The sequence below is a fragment of the Elgaria multicarinata genome, chromosome 9, assembly GCF_023053635.1.
Source record: "Elgaria multicarinata webbii isolate HBS135686 ecotype San Diego chromosome 9, rElgMul1.1.pri, whole genome shotgun sequence".
Classification (NCBI taxonomy): domain Eukaryota; kingdom Metazoa; phylum Chordata; class Lepidosauria; order Squamata; family Anguidae; genus Elgaria; species Elgaria multicarinata.
The window spans coordinates 61,730,535-61,750,842 of record NC_086179.1 but is presented as its reverse complement, the minus strand read 5'-3'; positions in this window follow the sequence as shown (position 1 = coordinate 61,750,842).

Sequence of the window (20,308 nt, the reverse complement as noted above, 5' to 3'; positions counted from 1 at the left end):
TTTGGAAATTTACTTCTCCCTTTAATTGCACCATCTCCCCTTATTTCCATGGTCTGCTGGAAGGCCAAACAACTTCAGATTTATTCTGTTCCTGTTGTTCCATAAGGTTGATACTCCTCCTCTCCACTTTATCCTCACAGCAACCCTCTGTGATAAGATAGGCTAAGAGCCAGTAACTGGCTCAAAGCCAGGCAGTGAGCTTCATTCATGGCTGTGTGGATACTAGAACCCACATCTCCTGAGTCCCAATCTAACATTCTACCCACTACACCACACTGTCTCTCATTTATTTAGTATTGGGAGGCAGCCTTATACTGAGGCCTTAGCTAGACCTAAGGTTTATCCCGGGATCGTCCCAGGGTCATCTCTGTTTATGTAAATGACACACAGGATATCCCGGGAGCAGGCAGGGACGACCCCAGGATGACCCCAGGATAAATCTTAGGTCTAGCTAAGGCTTGAGTCAGACCAATGGTCCACCTGGACCTTCATAGTTAACACTGAAAGGCAGCAGCTCATCATGGCCTCAGTCCATCCAGAGGAGTGGATTCTAACCACTACACTACACTGTCTCTCATTTATTTATTGTTGGGAGGCAGCCTTATACTGAGTCAGAGCAATGGTCCAACCATCCTTTTTATTGTTAACACTGAAAGGCCACAGATCTCCATGGCAGGAAAGCCTGGCCCACACCTGCTGAGCGGCAGGTGAAGAGTAAGGGGGGGTCTGGATGTGGCTCTAGCTGGCCCACCCTCACACATTAAGCCAAGCACGGGCTTGTGTCTTTGAGGGAGGTGTGGGTGTGCTTAAGCTGACCCTCCCCAGTAGGGTGATTAAGGCGGGGGTGTCAGTGCGCCCGCAGCTGAAAGGTCACCGCTGGGCCAGTCCCCTCCCTCCCGCCTAAACTACGAACCACGTGGCTGAGGCTTCCTGGATGCACAAAGAGGCCACGCCGTCAGAAGGCTGAGCCTTTGTTCCCCTCCTCCCCAACGCAACTGCTCATTCTCCCGCTCAAGCCATACTGGCTGAGCGGGGGTAATGGATATATGTGAACTTTTCAAATCTAAACTATTTTCTAAACATTTTCAAGCATTTTAAAATCTATTGACGTTATCTCAAAAATACTGAGCAATTTTTTAAACAATTTGTTTGTTTATCTAAACCACCTTTCTGGCACCAACTAAGGAAATGTGTACACAATATTCAAACAATAAAACAATAATATTTTTTTTAAAAAAACATAGTAAAACACTGAAACCAACATTGAAAACCATGGAATTAATTTAAAAAGCCAAGTTAAAAAGACCCCCTTACTGTACGCAGAGACAGTGGGGACCAAACACAACTCAGAAGAGAATGTGTTCCAGAGTTTGGGAGAAACCGCCTTTCTCTCATGCTTGACAAGAAGGCCTCTGCAATCAGGGCTGTCTTCAAAAGGGCCTCTCTTAAAAACTCGTCTTAAAAATTAAGCAGGTTCAATAATGTCTCTGTGATGTACGCAAATGGTGGCCCTTCTCTGTAGCGACACCCACCCTCTGGAAAACTCTCCCTCTTGTAGGTTGGAAGGCAGAATATGTGACATCTTTTAAACACCTCCAGAAAACACACTTGTTCACCCAAGTTTTCCTTGGCATGTAAATAAATTGAGTATGCTACTCCATTTTAGTGCTCCTTGATTATTATTTTTTAACTATAGTTGCAAATGTTTTTAGTGCTGTGTTTAATATGGTGTTTTTAATATTGTATTTTAATATTGTGAACCGCTGAGAGATGTTAATATATTCAGCAGTTTATAAATGCTACAAATAGATAAATAAATAAATACCAAGACAGGTGAGCCCTTAAGTAGTCAGACCCTAAGCCATTTAGAGCTTTAAAGGTCTGGATCTAGATTAATGAAACGTGGAAGACAAATACAGAGAATAAAAGCATTTGGCATTCTGGCCCTAAAGCGAAGTACTTTGCAGAAAGGCCTGTGGCTTTAGTAGACCTGATTTGCAAGTAACTGTGGTTTGGATTGTGGTCTATCTTTTCGAGTAATTTTTAGCACTTAATACGATCTACCTGTGGCATGTTCCAATGGCAGACAGCAGCGCACAGACAGTTGGATGTGTCCTGGCTTGGTGAAGAGATAGAGACCCCCTCTTCTGGAACATCTCTCTGTTCATCATGGGAAGCCAGCCAGACTGCACAGACTGATCTGCTCTGGCAGTCGTCCCTGTCAGATTTGCTGACTGGCTCGAGATCAGCATGGGCTACACATCTGGAATGTAAGGTCTGGAAGTGCTGAGACATCAATTTAGACACTGAAATTAGAATCATCAGAATATGCTCTAATAATAAAAAATGAGCAAGATCTTTTGTTTTCTAGGTAGCAATTGCATGTACCACATATTTCCAGTTATGTATCTTCAATATTCTTTTTGCATCATATAATTTACTTTGTCTTTCTCTTAAAATGTTCTTGTGTAATTTTAATTAGAATTAGTATATATTTTATGCACAAGGCAAAACATATCAAAATTAAGCCTATTTCTACATCAGGAAGATCCCCCCCCGCCCAGCATCTGAATATATGTGTTTCCTTCTAAGATATTTTTCTTGTCTCTTAATCTGTGTTCAGCCAGCTGTGGTAAAGGAGCAAAGGTCAGAAAAAGATAGCATAAGCGGCGGTAACGACTTTTAAGAGTTTACAACCAAACCTGAGATATACTCAGAGAAAAAACTCTACAAAAGCTTACAACAAAAACTTGTATATTCAGAGAGAAAGCTTTGCCCCTTGGGTATTCTTTATGTATTTGATTTGTGCCCTGCCTTTCTACCCAAAATGGCACTCAAGGCAGCTTACAATCACAAATAAAACTTTTTAAAACAGCAGGCAAGTACATTAAATGCATTAAAGCAATTAAAAACACAGCAACAACAGAGTAAAAACGGAATCCAGCTCAATAGACCCACTTACACACCAAAGGCCCGTTAGAATAAAGTGGTCTTTGCCGGCCAGCAGAGAGGGAGCGACCTAGCCTCCCTTGGCAGGGAGCTCCACAGTTAGGGAGCAGACACCAAATGTTCCTCTGAAGTCAGTGATCTCGAAAGAAGGGCTTCTCCAGAATATCTTAAGAACTGGGCAGACTCGTTTGGGAGAAGGCAGTCTTTTGGGTAGCCTGGTCCCAAGCCATATAGGAAAAGTGCCTGTTGAGTGCAAAGTTCGGTTTCACATATAATGTACAGAAGCACAACCTGGAGGCTCCCTGTTTTTGGTGCCTTGTAGGGAACTGCGACCTTTGTATGAGTTGTTTGATTTTAATCCAATGGAAGTGGCCAAACATTGAACCTAGAGCATTGGGAAGTCTTGAACCAAGTGCAGCCATATTACCCCCACTCATAAAGTCTCCTTGCCTCTCTCTAGGTTTATTATTTTCTTTGGTTTATTCATGACCTAAGAAAGGGTGGGCAACTCTCATTAACCCTAGCCAGCATAGCCAGTGGTGAGAGATGAATTGAAGTCCAGCAACATCTTAAATCCGTTCCTTCTTTGGCAGCCACTAATTCCTCCAAGGTCTGTCTTATTCCATCTCTACATTAGGACTGTTAAAACTAGTATATTGTACCATGTGCAAGAGGGCTGATATTCTAAGGCCACAGCTAGACCTAAGGTTTATCCTGGGATCATCCAGGGTTCGCCCCTGCCTGAGCACTGGATCCCCTATGTGTCACCTAGATGAACAGGTTTGACCTCTGGATGATCCAGGGATAAACCTTAGGTCTAGCTATGGCCTAAGGATGCTGTTTTCCCTTGATGTGTGTGTGTTAAGGATAAAATCTCTGAAAATAAAGTTTTTAGTTTTGGACTTGAATGGTTGTTTGAGCTATTATCCCTCCCCCATTTTAAAGATAGCTTTTTCCCACTTTGTTGAAACACAGTGCAAAAATCTGCTGTGTGTTTGCTACTTATACTGCCTTGAACTCACATTCTTCATCCTCTTTCCTCTGATACAGGTACAAGAAGGTTATCGGAAGCTTCCATTTCATTTCGAACCCTAAACTAATCTTAGAGTTAGTTGAAACATGCCAACTTTGTAAACCACAGTTTGAGGGTTGCCTGTTTCCACTAACCATAGTTAAGATTAATCACAGTTTGTTAGTCTGAATGACAATCCAAGCCACGGTTGTTAAAGCTAGAATCTAATTTATTCAGAATATCTTAATTTGTTTAATTTCCTAGCTTCATTCTGCTTAAACAGTTAGATTCTTGCTGTATTTAAACATCATATTCTCTGATTCTTCAAACCATAGTTTGGAGGATTGGAAATGAGTTGTGTGTCTGTTCGTGCAGTCCCATCTTTTCTCACATGCTCAGCTTAATAGAGCACTTGCCGGTTTGTCAAGCCATAGTTTTCCAGAGAAAATTATGGTTTGACAAACTAGAAATGCTCTGAAGGGAGGAGGAGGAGGAGGAGGAGGAGGAGGAGGAGGAGAGACCACATCCATACATCTCATTCATCCTCGATCATCCGAGCTATGGCTTTGAAAACTGTGACATCTGAATGCATCCGCTATAATACTTCCAGTTTCCCATTTTGCTTCTGAACTTTTTTGTTTTTCTCTCTCTCTTAGTTTCACAGGGTTTATTATAAAAGTGGCTTTCCTGGTTTTTTTAAAATTGGTTTCAGTAAAATATTTACACTGCACTCCTATGCATGTTTAGACAGTAAAACGTCCTACAACTCCCAGCATTCCCCAGCTAGCCATTACCCATTTCCCCCCAACATTCTTCTTCTAATTGCACATGCAATGTATATTATTAGACACACAAATTATCTAATGGCCATACTTCACTTTTTCTGTTTTTCATGTTAAAAATGTGAGATTGTATCTTTTGGCTGAACGGTTTTGTATACTACAAAATAAGAAACAAACTTAGCAATGAAGTTAAGGGAGAGAGTGTACTGCACACCAGTGAGAACCTCTACTTATGAATCCTCTGCTCCTTCTGTTTTTCATGCAGCATTGTCTGAGGTCAAGGTCAGACTGATTTCTCTGTTTTATGGTTATTAGTTTAACTATAGCCTGTGCTTGTTAAATGGGTCTGGGGCAGGAGGGCTGTGTTATCTGAATTGTGATCTCTTTCCTATCTGTCAGCTTCGGTATATTATCCACCATATTTTCTCTTGTGAGCCACAGGAAGGTAATGTATTGCCTTGTTGCAATCGCCATATTCCAAACAAATATATTTGTGTTTTGTTTGGGCAGGAAGTGTATTGCAAAGTCCCATTTATCAATCTGTCCCTGTTGACACTTTTGGTTAGGCACTACATGTGTCTGGGCAGATTGTCTGTCTGGATTTGTAGCAGTCCTAAGAGGTATTGTAAAGTTAAGATTGCAGGCTCTCGGTCAAGGCTATAGTTAGTCTGCAGGTGATTACTGGGCTGTAGAAGAAGCATGGAATTGCTTTCCATTGGAGCTCCTTCCGTGAAGATGAACCGGGAGGGAAAAGTGCACATTTCTGAGGTTAACTATTAAGAGTCACACAAATCTCACTTCCTGTTTTATTATGAGCTAGAACTTATACATATCGGGGTGGTGGTGGTTGTTTTTCATAATTGTGCAATGTTATGAGTTTCTGGTGTTAGTTTTAAGCTGGTAAATATTTCTCCTTTCAATATCTCTTTTAAATAAAGATAGGAGGCCTGACCACAATGCACTAAGTGGAAAACATGTCTGTTCTCCACCTCCACACTTGCTGAAATTCTCTGTATTGCACATGTAAGACTGTTCTCTGGCATTCTTTCTCATATTTGAACCCTGCTATCTCAACAGCCTGTCGGGTGACTCAGAGAATCAGTGACACTTCAACTTGCACTATAGCAACTCATAAAGTGCACCTGCTGCTCACTCTGAGCAACTCGCTTCCTCAGTATGCAGCGAGCCAGTGTAGGTTACTTCCCTGTCTACCTACTTGTCTTCCTGCTTTTCAGTATTACATGCTTCACACCCATCCTAGCCTTTTTTCCTCTCATTGTGCACCATTCGCTTTGCTCCCTGCCTTCTGGAACCACTTTTGACTTTGATTCTTTTGAGAATGGCTGTATTCTCCTTTTCATGGTCATGATCCCTGCTGCAGTCTTGGGGCTTATCTATGGCCTTAGCTAGACCTAACGTTTATCCATTCATGTAAATGACACACAGGGGATCCCGGGAGCAGGCAGGGACAATGAAAGTGGTATGAAAGTGGTATGTAAAAGGCAGGAGCCACACTACTGCTTTATAGCGGTATTGAAGTGCACTGACAACTGTTGGGGGTCCATGACACATCTACACCAAGCAGGATATAACACTATGAAAGCAGTATGAAAGCGGTATATAGTATGTATCAATGGGCCCCAACAGTTGTCAGTGCACTTCAATGTCGCTATAAAGCAATAGTGTTGCTAATGCCTTTTATATACTGCTTTCATACCACTTTCATAGTGCAATATCCTGCTTTGTGTAGATGAGCCCTTGGACTTGATAAGCCACCCATCCTGTCAGGAAGCCTGCAAAGGGCAGCGCTCTCAGAAAAACTTGGATCTTTTTTTTTTTTTTTTAAAAAAATAAAGGCTTCAAATATTTTTAACTCCCAAACTTAACGTATTATATTAAATCTACCACTTGTAATTATTCCTCTCTTGCGTTCAGATTTTATTATGTCGGATATTTATGCTGAATCATTGGAAGCTAATAAAATATATTTGTGGGTTTTCCCTTTAATAAATATGACAATAAATGAAAATCATTATACCAAACCCCTCTTTGCCTTGAAGGCTGGAAAGAAGAGATTGGTGTTCAACTTGTTTGCTGTGAATTATGGATATGTTTGCAATAAAATTTGTCTTGCTGGAACAAATGGATGTGCATGCCTATTTTTATTAGTGTGTCTAAATACAAGTAAATTCTTGCACACTGTCACACACATGGGGGCCATATGGATCATAAACTCCAATCTATTCATATGCCACTTGCAGGTTTCGGTGGCATTATCATATCAGAGAGAAGGAGCAAGGAATGCACTTACATTTAGAAATTGTTCGTGTTACTGAATGTCAGATAAAGGTGAAGTTTTTAAAAGAGGAGTCTTCCTGATTTACTGTCTTTAATGAGCACGTGGAGGGATGTGCTGAGCACATCATTAGTGTGACAGGGTGAAAGGGCCAACATGTTTCTTCTGTTGCAATGGAAAGAGGATGAATCTGGCACAGCTCTGATGTCAGAACCTCCATCACCTTTCTCACAGATGATGTAGATTTTAATTGTACTGTGGGCTGATTCTCATCGCACCAGCTCTTACGTGACATTGAGATAGATGAAGCCATTTGTTGGCATTATCTGAGCCAGCTGTGTGCTTGGCTGCAGCTACAGTAGGCATTATACATCTCATGCATAATCCCCTCATTGAAAGAGTATCGCAAGCATCTGAACCATATGGCAAATAATTTTATTATGATCAGAAAAAGGACTCTTGGAACTAGTTAAACAAGAGAGTCCTTGAAATGTAATCAGAAGAGGGGTTCCCTGCCCCCTATTTTTATTATAGTATTATCATATTGACTTTAAATTTTAGTTCTGTTTTAGTCTGTTGGAAAAACAACATGCACATACACACACACCAAAACCTGACAGCACTTCAGTTTATTGCTAAAAACAAGGGTTTGTGAAGTTGGCTGACAGTTCTACGAATTACAGATCCTTGTAGTCTAGTAAGTATGGTCAAAAGGGAAATGGAAAAAAGAGAAGAAAAGCTTGCATCAAGCAGTTGGAATGTCTGACCAAAGATAAAATGCAGCACTTACTAGGGATCGTAGGAGGGAGACTCCTTGCTTTGCACGTAACTGAGAAATCCCCGTTTAATGTTGTGAGCTAGTATGGTATTGTGATGGCAGGAAGAAATGGATGTTCAGTGACACTGAGGGCGATCCAAGAAAAACGATGGGCACCAGTAGGAAAAGCTTGCACTCTCGTTGTGTTTTTAAACAGCTGTCAACAGGATTAAGGCACTAATTAAAGACCCATTTCAAAATGAGGCTGGTATATTGCAGTCCAGCTACAGGTTTTGTGAGCTTTTTGATCCAGATGACCTCAGTAGCACCCTCTTCTCCTCCCTTTCATTACTCCCTTGCTTTCTCTCTAACTTTGGGTTCAATTGCCATGGTTGACCAAGGGTAAGATCAAAGGAATAACCAGGCACTGGCAGCTCCTACTCACTGCTATTTCTTGCTGCCCTTTGGGTCAGAGCATCCCAGAGTGCAGGACACGGAATAATGGGCTCAAGTTACAGGAAGTCAGATTCCAGCTGGACATCAGGAAAAACTTCCTGACTGTTAGAGCAGTACGACAATGGAACCAGTTACCTAGGGAGGTTGTGGGCTCTCCCACACTAGAGGCATTGAAGAGGCAACTGGACAACCATCTGTCAAGTATGCTGTAGGGTAGATTCCTGCATTGAGCAGGGAGTTGGACTTGATGGCCTTTTAGGCCTGTTCCAACTCTACTATTCTATGATTCTGTGATTCTAGGTGGCAATGGTAACAGGACAGCAACAGAGCCAGGGGACTGTGGTGGTTAACAGTGGGCCCCCTACTGAAGCAGGGGCCTCAGCATGTGCCCAGCAATGCTGACCTCTGATGCCAGCCCTGATATTGCCCAAGGTACCTATGGCTTCAGGACCTATCATAGAAACCACCTAATACAAGTGTAAGAGTGGATTCGCAAATGCATATTCGCCATTCAAGGAATGAACTGCTCCTCTTGAAAAGTACTGCTGTTTGAGGTGATGCAATATGAATGCTCAGTCTGTGACAGCTGTTTGACATATGCAAACCATATTAACTGGGCCGTTTGCCCAGTTTTCAAACTGGCATCACTGGGGTTTAAGGGAAGCATGTGCATTATATTGTTTATGTATCGGCTCCATCCTGGTGAATGGGTACCATTTTCTATTTTTTTAAAAAATACTTTGCCCCATGGGTACAGATGCTATACAAAGGTGGGAGGAGCTTTTGCTAACATATATGCTGTGTCGGCAACTTAGAGAGTGCAAAGTTGAAGAACATAAAGTCACAGAACCAAATTGCAGCTGCTGCATTATCTGGAGGACTGTGCTTTATTTGGAACTTTATTGACAAATAATAAAGCTTGTAATTGGACTGGGAGAAGAATATGAGCACCTAATTTATAGGATCTTTAATTTTCTAGTCATGCATGCCTGAAGCAGATTTTTGTTGCCATTGTCCCCTTATGAAGAAGGCAAGGTCCTGCCTGAACTCTCAAAATGCTGTTAAAATGTATGTTTTGTTCCTGCGCTGTTTATATAGTTGTTGGGGGGGCCCCTTCTGAACCAATAAGTTTATTTTTCAAGAAAGAAGTGTAGTAGGTGATCTTAATTTTTTTTTAATAGCAGCATTGCTTTTGCTCTGGGATTCTCTACCCCTGCTCTAAAAGAAAGCCATCACACTATGTGGAACGTAAGAAGCGACCATGTGCTAGCAACAACAACAAAGGATTACCTTTTCTGCAGCAGCTGCTGAACTGAGGCTTTCTGGATTATGATTGTACCTAAATATGGCCAATAGTTTGCCCTTCACGCATCTTTAGCAACTTTCAAATTAAAAAATTCCAATGGTCCATTAGTTAGATTTCCTAATACTGTAGCAGATGCTCCTAAAGCCATTCAGTTGCATTTCTATGGCTGGTGTTGTATACTGGAGGGGAAGACATGGTTGTATGATTAAAGAAAGCTTGGGCAGCAGAATTCACAAAGCAGCACTTTTGTACCTGGCCAAAAGCACAAGGTAATGCTTTGGGCCAATGCACAATAATTGCTGATTCTGTGGCCCAAGCATATTTGTTTCTATCACAACCAATTCTCTCTGAGATTAACAATTACTGTATAGGCTTTTACTCTGAAAAAAAATGCTGGGATATATTGGAAGAATGGCACATACACTGCCTGTAGATTCTGTACCATACTTCATAGGGATTTCACTGGCAATGAAGGATATATATATATAAATAATGGATGAAGAAGGGTGACAGGGCTTGAGCACTGGGGGTTGACAGATTATCTTGTGATGTATTACAATTAGATATGCTTCAGTGTCATGTCATTTATTCAGCTAGTAGGGGTGCATAACTCTTAGATCCACTTGGAGGTAAATTTATTAAGAGCCCTGGTCTTGTCCTCTCAAAATTTGGAATTGATTTTTGAACATTCTTAACAGCTTTCTAAATCACTATCCTCTATACACCCACACACACCTTTTTTCCCTTTAGAATTGCAATTTTATTCATATAGGCTCTAGGCAAATTTAATTTTGTGTTGTTATGAGATGTACATTTATGTTCAAGTTATATAAATGGCAGATCTCCTGTCTCTAAGCTGGTCAACAAACTGCTTCTGGAAAGATGAAATACAGAATGCAAAGACTATGCAATCACTTACTACAAAGATTAAGGCTTGATCCATGCCTTCAAGTAAGTGACATGGTAGCTGCTAGAGCTTGTACTTGGCAGGCTGTTTCTATGTGAAGCAGCTGTCCATGCAGTACCAACAAATTTCACCAAGGTATCACAACCCCTATTGTTGCAGTTAGTGACAGTGTGGTAAGACACATGGCAATCACATTGTATGTTTAAACAGGGCTTAAGCCCGCAATTCTAAATACTTTCTAGTAAGTTAGTACTTCCTTGGGACTTCTGAGTAAATATGTTCAAGATGAAGTTAAAATGAGGGGAACCTGCTCCTCGGTTGTTGTTGTTGTTGCTTATTCAGTTTATACCCTGCCTATTTACAGAATAACCTAGTTGTGTTTTCTCTTAGTTTAAATGCTGATATAGACAATATATTTGTCAGATACTTTGGCAAGAGGTAAATGGGTGAAGTTCACAGTATGTCATTGGCCATGGCTAGACCAGGCTTATATCCTGGGATCGTCCCGGGATCATCCCTGTGCATCCAAATGACACACAAGGGATCCTGGGAGCAGGCAGGGACGACCCCTCCATTTGCCTGGGGTAATCCTTAGGTTTAGCTAAGGCCAGAGACAAGAACTGGGACAGTGCAAAACAACTCTCATTTGACCTCTTGTCATAAAGACACTAGAATATGTTAGTGTAATGCTGGTGATCTGTGGTAAAGAGAACGTCATGTCCCCTGATTCTGGCTCAGCTAACTGCTGACTGACTCTCCATCAGAGGTGCAGGAACAGAAACAGAGGGCAGGAACAGACACTAGCCGTTTGAGAATTGCAGCCAACAAGTATGTAGCTCCTGAAAGACCAGGCTCTGCGAGCCTTCTTAAGACCTTAGTTGACTGCAGTCCTTTACTGGGACAACAGCTCCTTATGGGTGAATGCTCCAGACCACACCTGCTGCAGTGTGCTGTCCAAGGCCTGATGTAACTCTGATGTGATCCTGAACGGACAGTGAATGCCAAGTTGCAGTCCACTTCCATGGGTCTAATGCCTAGGCAGGGCAGTGAACAGAAATGTGTCTCAATGTTGGCTCCATGACCCAGTTGGCCTCATAACACATGTAGTAGGGCTGCTGTGCTGGTAAAACCAAGTCCATAGGTTTGAGTCCTGCTATGGGCAGATGGGAGAATATAGATTCTCCTTTCTTAATGGGGAGGAGCTATAGCTAAGTTGCATGCAAAATGCTCCAGATTCAGTCCCTTGACTCCAATCTGAAACCCTAGAGACCGACTTCCGGTCAGTGTAAACATATATTGAATGAAGTACTGAGCTAGATGGACCAATCATTTGACTCAATATAAGGCAGCTTCCTTTGCTCACTAATTCCATCCTCTCAGGCTTCCGTCTCCATTGTGAGCTCTCACCAACCTTTCTTGCCATTCCTCACAGTACTTAAAGAGATTGTAAGCATTACAAAAACAGCGAAGTTAAATGTGGTTAAGCTAACATGATTAAGCTAACAAGAGTTTCCTCTTCTTATCCAGCTGGTTTTAAATCCTTGTTAGGACAGAATCCTTGTTAACACAAATGGTTAGTGTTAATGGTGTGGTACTTAACCAAGGTTAAGGGTGTGGGGGTGGGATTCATGATGAAGATGATTGGTGTGACATCTGCACTGACCTTACGTAATTTTTACATATAGGCCAGCCTACAAATGACAAATAATACTTTCATGTTTTGGAAGTATAAAAACAGCCAATACCCTTTTTAAGTTGATCCCAGAATTACATTAACATTGATGTGTGAATTTTATAGGAAACTTTTCTTATATGATCTGAGCAGTTCCTGATAATGGCAGAGGATGCTGTTTGCTCGGGACAGCAGGTGCCTGCAAAAGCCAGCAGAAATGCTTCTCCTCTAAGAATAAAAAGCCCTTTCCTCCACTGCCCCGTCTTCCTCCAGTTGTAAACATATACCAAATAACAAACATATTAGTCACCCCCTGGCAACTTCCTTGTTCCCCAGATAAGAAGTTAGTACATTTTTTGGTTGAATTACACTGGTATCAAAGCTGATCTAAGCCAACAAGGTTCCAGAAGATACTTTCGTTCCTGTAAAAGATGAAGATAATTGATGAATGACCAGGTTGCTGGACCCTGACAGGCTGGTTGCCTGGCCTTTGCACTCTGCCAGTTCAAGCCTTACAAGTGTGAAATAGCCAATTACTAGAATACCTATTGAAAGTAATAGACCAATGAGGAAATTGCTACTGTGGGACACTATGGTAGTGTAGATGGAAGGAGGCCAAGATAAAGTTCTGCTCTCAGCAGCTGCTCCCACCACAGCTTGATAATATTATTGGATGGCCAACTGATGAGAGTAAGGTATTTCCCCATTCAGATTGCAAGTGTCCTGCTTTGTATTGACTTAAGGTTTATGATGCGTGTTACCATCATGTTACCCAGGTCCTAATTTGCAGGAATAAATCCTCCTTTTAAAAGGTAGTTAAATAGGTAATAGGGATAGTCACGGCCATAGATTTTGTGCAAAAGCATTAAATACAATTTTTGCTTGGAATGAAAAGTCATATAGTGTGCAGAGTGTTAATACTTGGCAGCCATTTGCTATTGACAGAACAATTTATCTTGATAAAGGACAGTGAAAAATTCCAATCTATTCACTGACATCACATTATCAGCAGTAATATATGACTGCATCTAAATATAAGGTTGAGTTCTGATACAGCTGAAGGGTTTCTGGTAATTTTCCTGTAAATATATTGTGTACTGGACAATGAAAAAGTGATGCTTTTACCATGTAATTGGATGACCTATTTTTATGTGAGATTTAAAATTTTACCATGTTTAATGGAATAGACCATAATGTTTCCTTTTTTGGTAGCCTGTTTCTTTTTGTAAGATTTTTAGCAATAAAGTGGGCATTACTAGATTTGACAGAGCATAAATAGCAGGCAGAAAAAGGTAGAAGCTGCAATTACAATTGAATGAAGGAGCTGTACTCACAATCATTTTCCTATAGCAGTAAGAAAGATGCAAGTGATCATATTTGTTGAAATGCATTATCAATGACTAATTGTACCTTTGCAGTATGTGCTGCAGAAAGAATGGGAAAAGCTGCCAATTTGGTTGTATAAATATACAACTTTTACAGAGGTGATCTTGCATAGTAGAAATCCAATACTAAATTGGTGCAATATAAGCATTTCAGTCAAAGTGAAAAAGGAAACATTACAAATACAGATCACTTTACTGGAAACAGGCTTAGAGCATATGTGTATAGCAGCTTTCTGGACTCAAAATCCAAAGTGTTAACAGCAGGGCACAAAAAATAGGGCACTGCATTTCACAGGGTTTCATGTATCTTTCTCCTGTGTGGACTATATTATACACAATTTCCCTAAAATTTTCCCAGTGTTATAAATGTAGAAAGAGACCAGGCTCCATCTAGTTCACATTTGTGTTTCCAACATTGCTTCTCAAATTTTATAAACAGGTCATAATGGTAATAGTTATTCTCTGTTGATTTAAGGTTTTGTTTGGACATCTTGTCATGAAAGTTGGTAGGTGTATGATTTGCTTTCAAATGTATGTTCTTGAAATTCTGCTTTTCCCACTTCAGATGCCATGAGAAGAATATTGGCCATGTTGAGTGGGAGAGGGCTCTAACAATAGTGGAACAGTTAGCTAAATCTGCCTTATCATGAAATATTGAGTTCAGTCAATTGTCCATCAGCAGATCAGCCAAAGCAAGGATCCTGGTGGGGGCTCTTTGTTGTACCTATTTGAAATTTAGCAGGTCTAATCCTTTGGAGGGAAAGTAGAATGCCTGAGCAGTGGGATGTAAAATAGAAGAGTGACAAGGAAGAGAAAAGTAGTTGAAAGAAATTGAAAGCTGATAGGATGTACTCCTTTTTCAGCATAGAAGCAGCTGCTAAGGGCCTTCTCAGTGGCTGCTCCCAGGCTTTGGAACTCCCTGCTGAGAGAGGTGAGGTTGGTTCCCTTTCTGCTACACTTTAGCCAGCAGGCAAAGTTGTGTTCACTCAAGCAGGTCTTTGGCATGTTAGCTGATCTATTGGGTTGGGTGCTGCTTTTATTATTTTATTGTTGCATTTTTAATTGTGTTTATAATATGTTTGTTTTATGATTGTTGTATTGAAGTTTTGTTTTTTTATTTTGTCAGCTGCTTTGTTCTGCCTAGGAATTTTGTTTTCAATACCAGATCTGGAACTCACATGCGAATTTGATCCTGTTTTCCTCTAAGCTTTCTTGATTTTAGCAGCCTAGCTTAGAAAAGAAAGGGGGGCTTTAATTTTCACTATAGTTAAACTATCAAGATTTGAAAAAACTTGCTGATCTATTGCAAATCACCTGGTAATTTACTGGTAGATTCTTCTGCTGCCTATGATCATAGGTGCATTCCCCCCTCTTGGCCCACAGACTACATATAGGCCTGGTTCAGATGACACTCTGGGCTTTGTGGTTAGCTTAACCATGTTCAGCTGTGGTTAATGCTAACCACATGCGGAATGCTTGCAGACAACATCTGGAGGGCACCATGAGGAGGAAGAGTGTTCTAAAGAGTGTTCACCAATATTTCCAAGATGAAGGAAATCATTTGAGACAAGCTATGTGAAGTTATTAATGTTACAATAAGGACAATGATGCCATAAAATATCCAATATGATATTCTTGAGAGAGCTGTACTCTGTGCGTGCATTTGTTTTTGTTTTCCTGTTCCTAGGTGTGGGTGTTTTATCCCTCACTACAAATAAAGTTTTGTTAGAGTTCGTGATATTTCTTGAATATAACTGTCTTCTGCATGAGTGCTGTTCAATTCCCAGGATCTTCTGCTCCTCTGTGTAGGGTTCTAAATGTCATGGAATGTGAAGCTAAGCAATAAAGCACACACAAAAGGAAAGTGCATAGGTGTGTTGTTACAACTGCAAACTGCTATGTACTGCAGCTCCCCCCACAATTCCTGTGGGTACCTATGATAGTAACTTGTGGGAAGAAATGTCTGCTCTCCTAGGGATCAGAAAAACAAATCAATATATTATTATTTTTTCCAATTTCAGTAATTCTGCTTTTTATTGTGTTTCTCCTAATTTGATCACACTGTCTTTAATCTTATGTATCACCTTAACAGACACACCAGGGAATTAGAATTTAGAATTAAATCAGAGACTGGAAGAGAAAATCATACTTCATTATGTCTAGGGCTCTATGTATACATTCCCTGGTAATGTTATGGAAAACAAGTATATCAGGGTCAGTTGAGCATTATGTCCTAAGGCGTCAAATTTGTAGGACTTGGAGAATTGTACAAAGGGCCTTTCTACACATGGCATTTATCATGCGTTTGTCATTCCCTACTCAGTGTTATTTATGGGTCCTTTAGATGATGTTATGTCCCTCCAGTTTTGCTTCTTTGTTTAATGAGCACTTTTGGGGAGTTTTTTGTAGAGCAGGAAAAATGTGACATTTCATTCTGAAAGTGAAAGTAAGTTTTTTTACTTGTTTATTTGTGCTATTCCACCTGGAATAGTGCCACCTAGAGGTTATGTAGTGCAAAGGCAGGAGAGTGCTCAGATCTCAATTTTGCAACGAAACTGAAAGTAGATACAGTGGATTAACAACCGATTTACAGGCTCAACTACAAAAACCTCAAAGTCCCAGTCAGAAAGAGGTCAAATTCTGAAAATGGCAACTGAATCTCAGATGTACGAGAAGCAGGTGGGGTAATACAAGGCAGGCAGGATGTCAAGTTAAAAAAGGCAGAAGTTTGGGGGAAAGGGAGAACAGCAGCAGCTTAGATTTACAGTATCCTCTCTGGTGAAACAAGTTGCTCCAACTGAACAGCAAGCTTTGAGACTGTGGTTTTATAGCAGAAACACAGCCCTGGTGGTTCAAGAGGTAAGACACCCTACCCCACCCACCTTAGTGCTTTGCAGAGTATTTGTGGTTACCTAAACTTGTGGTTACCTAAACCACTATTTGTGGTTACCTAAATCTTCCTAAACTTCAATGAGAATAATCTAGATGTGATAAAAAAAAAAATTATAGCCAAGTTTGTTCCAATCATGTATAGAACAGAAGATCAGCTATTCATGTAGGATAATTATCTTCTTTTCTATTCTGGCTCATAACTCATGAACTTTCCATTTTTACAAGTAGGACTCAACAGGTTGCTAAACAGAAGGACAATGTGTCCCTATCATACATTGTACAATCATTTTAATAGTAGTAGACATGGATGGTGAAAGGTTATCAGTTTACTTAGGTGTATGCAGGTGTCCTTGATATTTCCCCAATGCACAGTACTATTAGTTTGTTTACTAGCTGGGAAGTATTATCTGAAGAAAACAGCAATTAATTAGCCATAGTGAGGATGGGTCTTGAAAGCTAAATGAGACTTCTCAGTCTTAAAAGCTAAATCAAGTCTTGAAAACTAAAGCAGACTTCTCCCAATTTCCATCTGGCCTCTTCAAATTCCCCCACAGACCTTATTAATTCATCTTCATGTGGCTTTGGTCCAATGCTATTCCTAAATCCATCAGCTGTGTTCACCTGAGGTGAGATGTCTAATGGCCATGAGCAGTCTCTGGCTGTTTCCAGACGGACAATTCCTAGCGCTATCAATCAAGAAGTCCAATCTGTTTAACTTTTTTGTAGTTCCTGTTTTTAATTGTCTGTGAGTTGTTTTTGTACAATGTCTAGAGAGACTTTGTCTATATATAATAAAAGGCATTGTGGAACTATTCAGTCTTTCCCTTCTTAACAGATTTTCTTTGATAAAGAAGAACAGAAGAAGTGGTGGGAAAAGATGGGAGGGTTACAAATAGAAGACATTGTCATATGGACCCTCTATAAAAAATTGTGAATGAGGCAGGGCTATTGTACATAAAGAATCACATCTCAGCACTCCTAGTCTTGAGGAGAGCAGTAGTTTGGGAGACCAGGCATCTCTCTCTCTCTCTCCCTTGTATATTTTTAATGTTTACTGTTTTTAACTGTTGTAAACCGCCCAGAGAGCTTCAGCTATGGGGCGGTATATAAATGTTATATCACACACACACACACACACACACACACACACACACAGAGAGAGAGAACAATACGAATTGAAATGTATGTGTGTGTAGCTTCCTTATTAATTTAAATTGGCAATATGCCCCCTAGCTTAAAAATAATAATTCTGAACATCTTAGTTATATCTCACTTTCATTAGTTATATTCTCACTTGCTTTATGGCATTTTTGAACTTAAATCTCACTACAAACTCATGTCCATTGATGCCCCGTGGCGCTAGGTACGGGCATCCAGAGTGGGAATGGTGAGCATTCACAGGCACTGTTCACGGTGACTGGTAAGTCTGAGGCTCTCAGCTTTGAGCCTGCCTGGGACATAAGACTTACCTTTGGGGCCAACCCTACTCACCCACTCTGAACCTTGCGGCCTGAGTTAGGGCATAACAAAGGAAGGTCTCCCTACCCCACAAGGGGCAGGCCCGGAGGAAGGCAAATGCTTCAGCGCCTGCCCTCTGGCCACGAATGGCTCGCCCAACTTGAGGGGCCTGGGAACAGTCCATACTGGATGCCTGGTAGGATTTCACCCCCTTTGCAGATTTTTAAATAAACGTGGTCCTGTTTAAAATCCAGCTGTTATTGTCTCATCTCATTGTTTATCGACCTACGCACCACAATAAACTCATGTCCATGATGTCGTCTGTCATCCGTAGACCATTGTTTGTTGTGTTTTCTAAACATATATATTCTCAGTTACTCCGTTCAAATGTCTCAGCATTTATTTATTTTTTGTCCAGGCAGCCTTGAATTTTGTTTCCTGACTGTATTTTCAAATACAACTTCCTTCATTTTGTTATTTCCCCCCTCTTCATTAGAGTGAAGTGTTGTGTGAACATTCTTGCATTAAAAAGCATTCATACTGTCTTCCATTTATAATGGTGGTGAATGTAACAAGGTCTTACTTCTTTTTTTCTTTTTTTTTTTGGTGATAAACTAGTTCTTTCCAAATCAAGTGCATGAATGCCATTTTCAGAAATATGCATGTGAAATAAATACAATTTGGAAAAAGTTGTCTTAGGTAAACCAACTTGAGGTTGACTGTTTTCAGTTGCCGAAATCTGAAGGAAGTAATTTACCTCCCAGGCAATATGATGCCAGCAATGGTAGATGATGTTTCTCTTAATGGGATTGATTCGACTGCCTTTAGGACTGGAGTGACCTTTCCCTACCAAGTATTTCAGTGCCTCTGCTAAATCAAATAGTGTGCTCTTATAAGCTTCGGTTGTCTTTACCTTGGGAGCTTACACAGTCTTGCCTTGTTTTTTCCCCCAAATAAAGAGAAATGGCTGCCTTGATGCATATCATAGATCTGCTTCTGTTCCCAGTGGAGTTAATGGTAGAGTAGTACAAAAACTATTGCCCCAGAAGGAAAATGAATCTGCGAAAATGAATGGTTGATTGCACATTCGGTTATCCTCTCCTTTTCTCCCTCTTTTAAACTAAGCCTATGTTTGGAGTGGCTGGGCATGACAGATCATTTTAATGTACAATGGGAGGTACTGCATGATGAACTAGAACTTTAAAAATATTAAAGAAATCTAATAATTTAGTTGTTTTATGCATTACATTTTTTCTGAAAATCAGGGTGGTAAATCCTAAATGGGACGAATTGCATTAAAATCTTGCTTTATAGCAGAATCTAATGTTAATTTGAATAACATGTATTTACACTTGACAGATCGTATTGTTTTGTTAAAAACTAGTCATCCAACCATTTATTAGACTGTAAGAGAGTGATAATTAAGCATTATGCCTAAGCAGCAATGCCGTGATATTACTTACAAATTTGAGTATCTTCAAATGAATACAAATGTTTGCTTAGACTAGCTACTGGCTACCCTGCACTCAAAAGACTGATCATTTAGCCTTCTGAGACTTTTGATTTGAATACACAATCGACGTGGAACATAGTAAATTTGTTTGGTTTTGGTATTGGTTCATCTTAAATTCCCGTGTCAGTCTACAGCTTTGTCTCCCATTCCTAAAGGTGTCCTAAGAGCTTATGGTTGCAATCCTTTACACCCTTACTATATATCCTATACATTCCACTCTACTAAGTGGGGCTTACTTGGGAGTAGGTACAGCATGTCACTTTTCCTCTTTCTTACAAAGATTAATGAAGTAACAAATCCCTATTAGATGTCCTTACCATGGTGTTTGGCTGTGTATGAAATCAAGCCAAATGAAACACATGAATTAACTTCAAAGTTTTACCTCAGCATATGAGAGATTTTAAGTCTTGAACTGAAGGCCTTAGAACCCATTGTAAATGCTAAAGGCATGGTGTTTGGGCACAGTGCCAAAGAAGACCTTTTTTCTCCCTGAAGCAGGCCCAGAATGTTCCCCCACCATAGACAATACTTTAAAAAGTCTTCATACATCATTCAGACATCCTCATGGTGCTACCTGAAGCAGTTCCCTTTTTCCCTCTGGCTCATGGCAAGTGATCCAATGGGTGCTTTAAATGCCATGGAATCAGGAGGGATTTTTATTGTGACAACCAAAGCAGCATAATGTTCCAAGGTAAATGCAGAGCAATGTACCCTATATCAGTGGTAATTTATGAGTCCCAACTTTCCTTATCTCATTACATCAGTATTTTGCAAATGCAATATGTTCAGAGAATTTCTCTGCCTGTCACACATCATGTGCAGTGTTACTAGTATTCAATTGCCTTTTTATTGTTATGTAAACTGTCCTTAGATGTGGAGCAGTATAGAAATGTTGTAAATAAATAAGTAAACTGATTTGAACA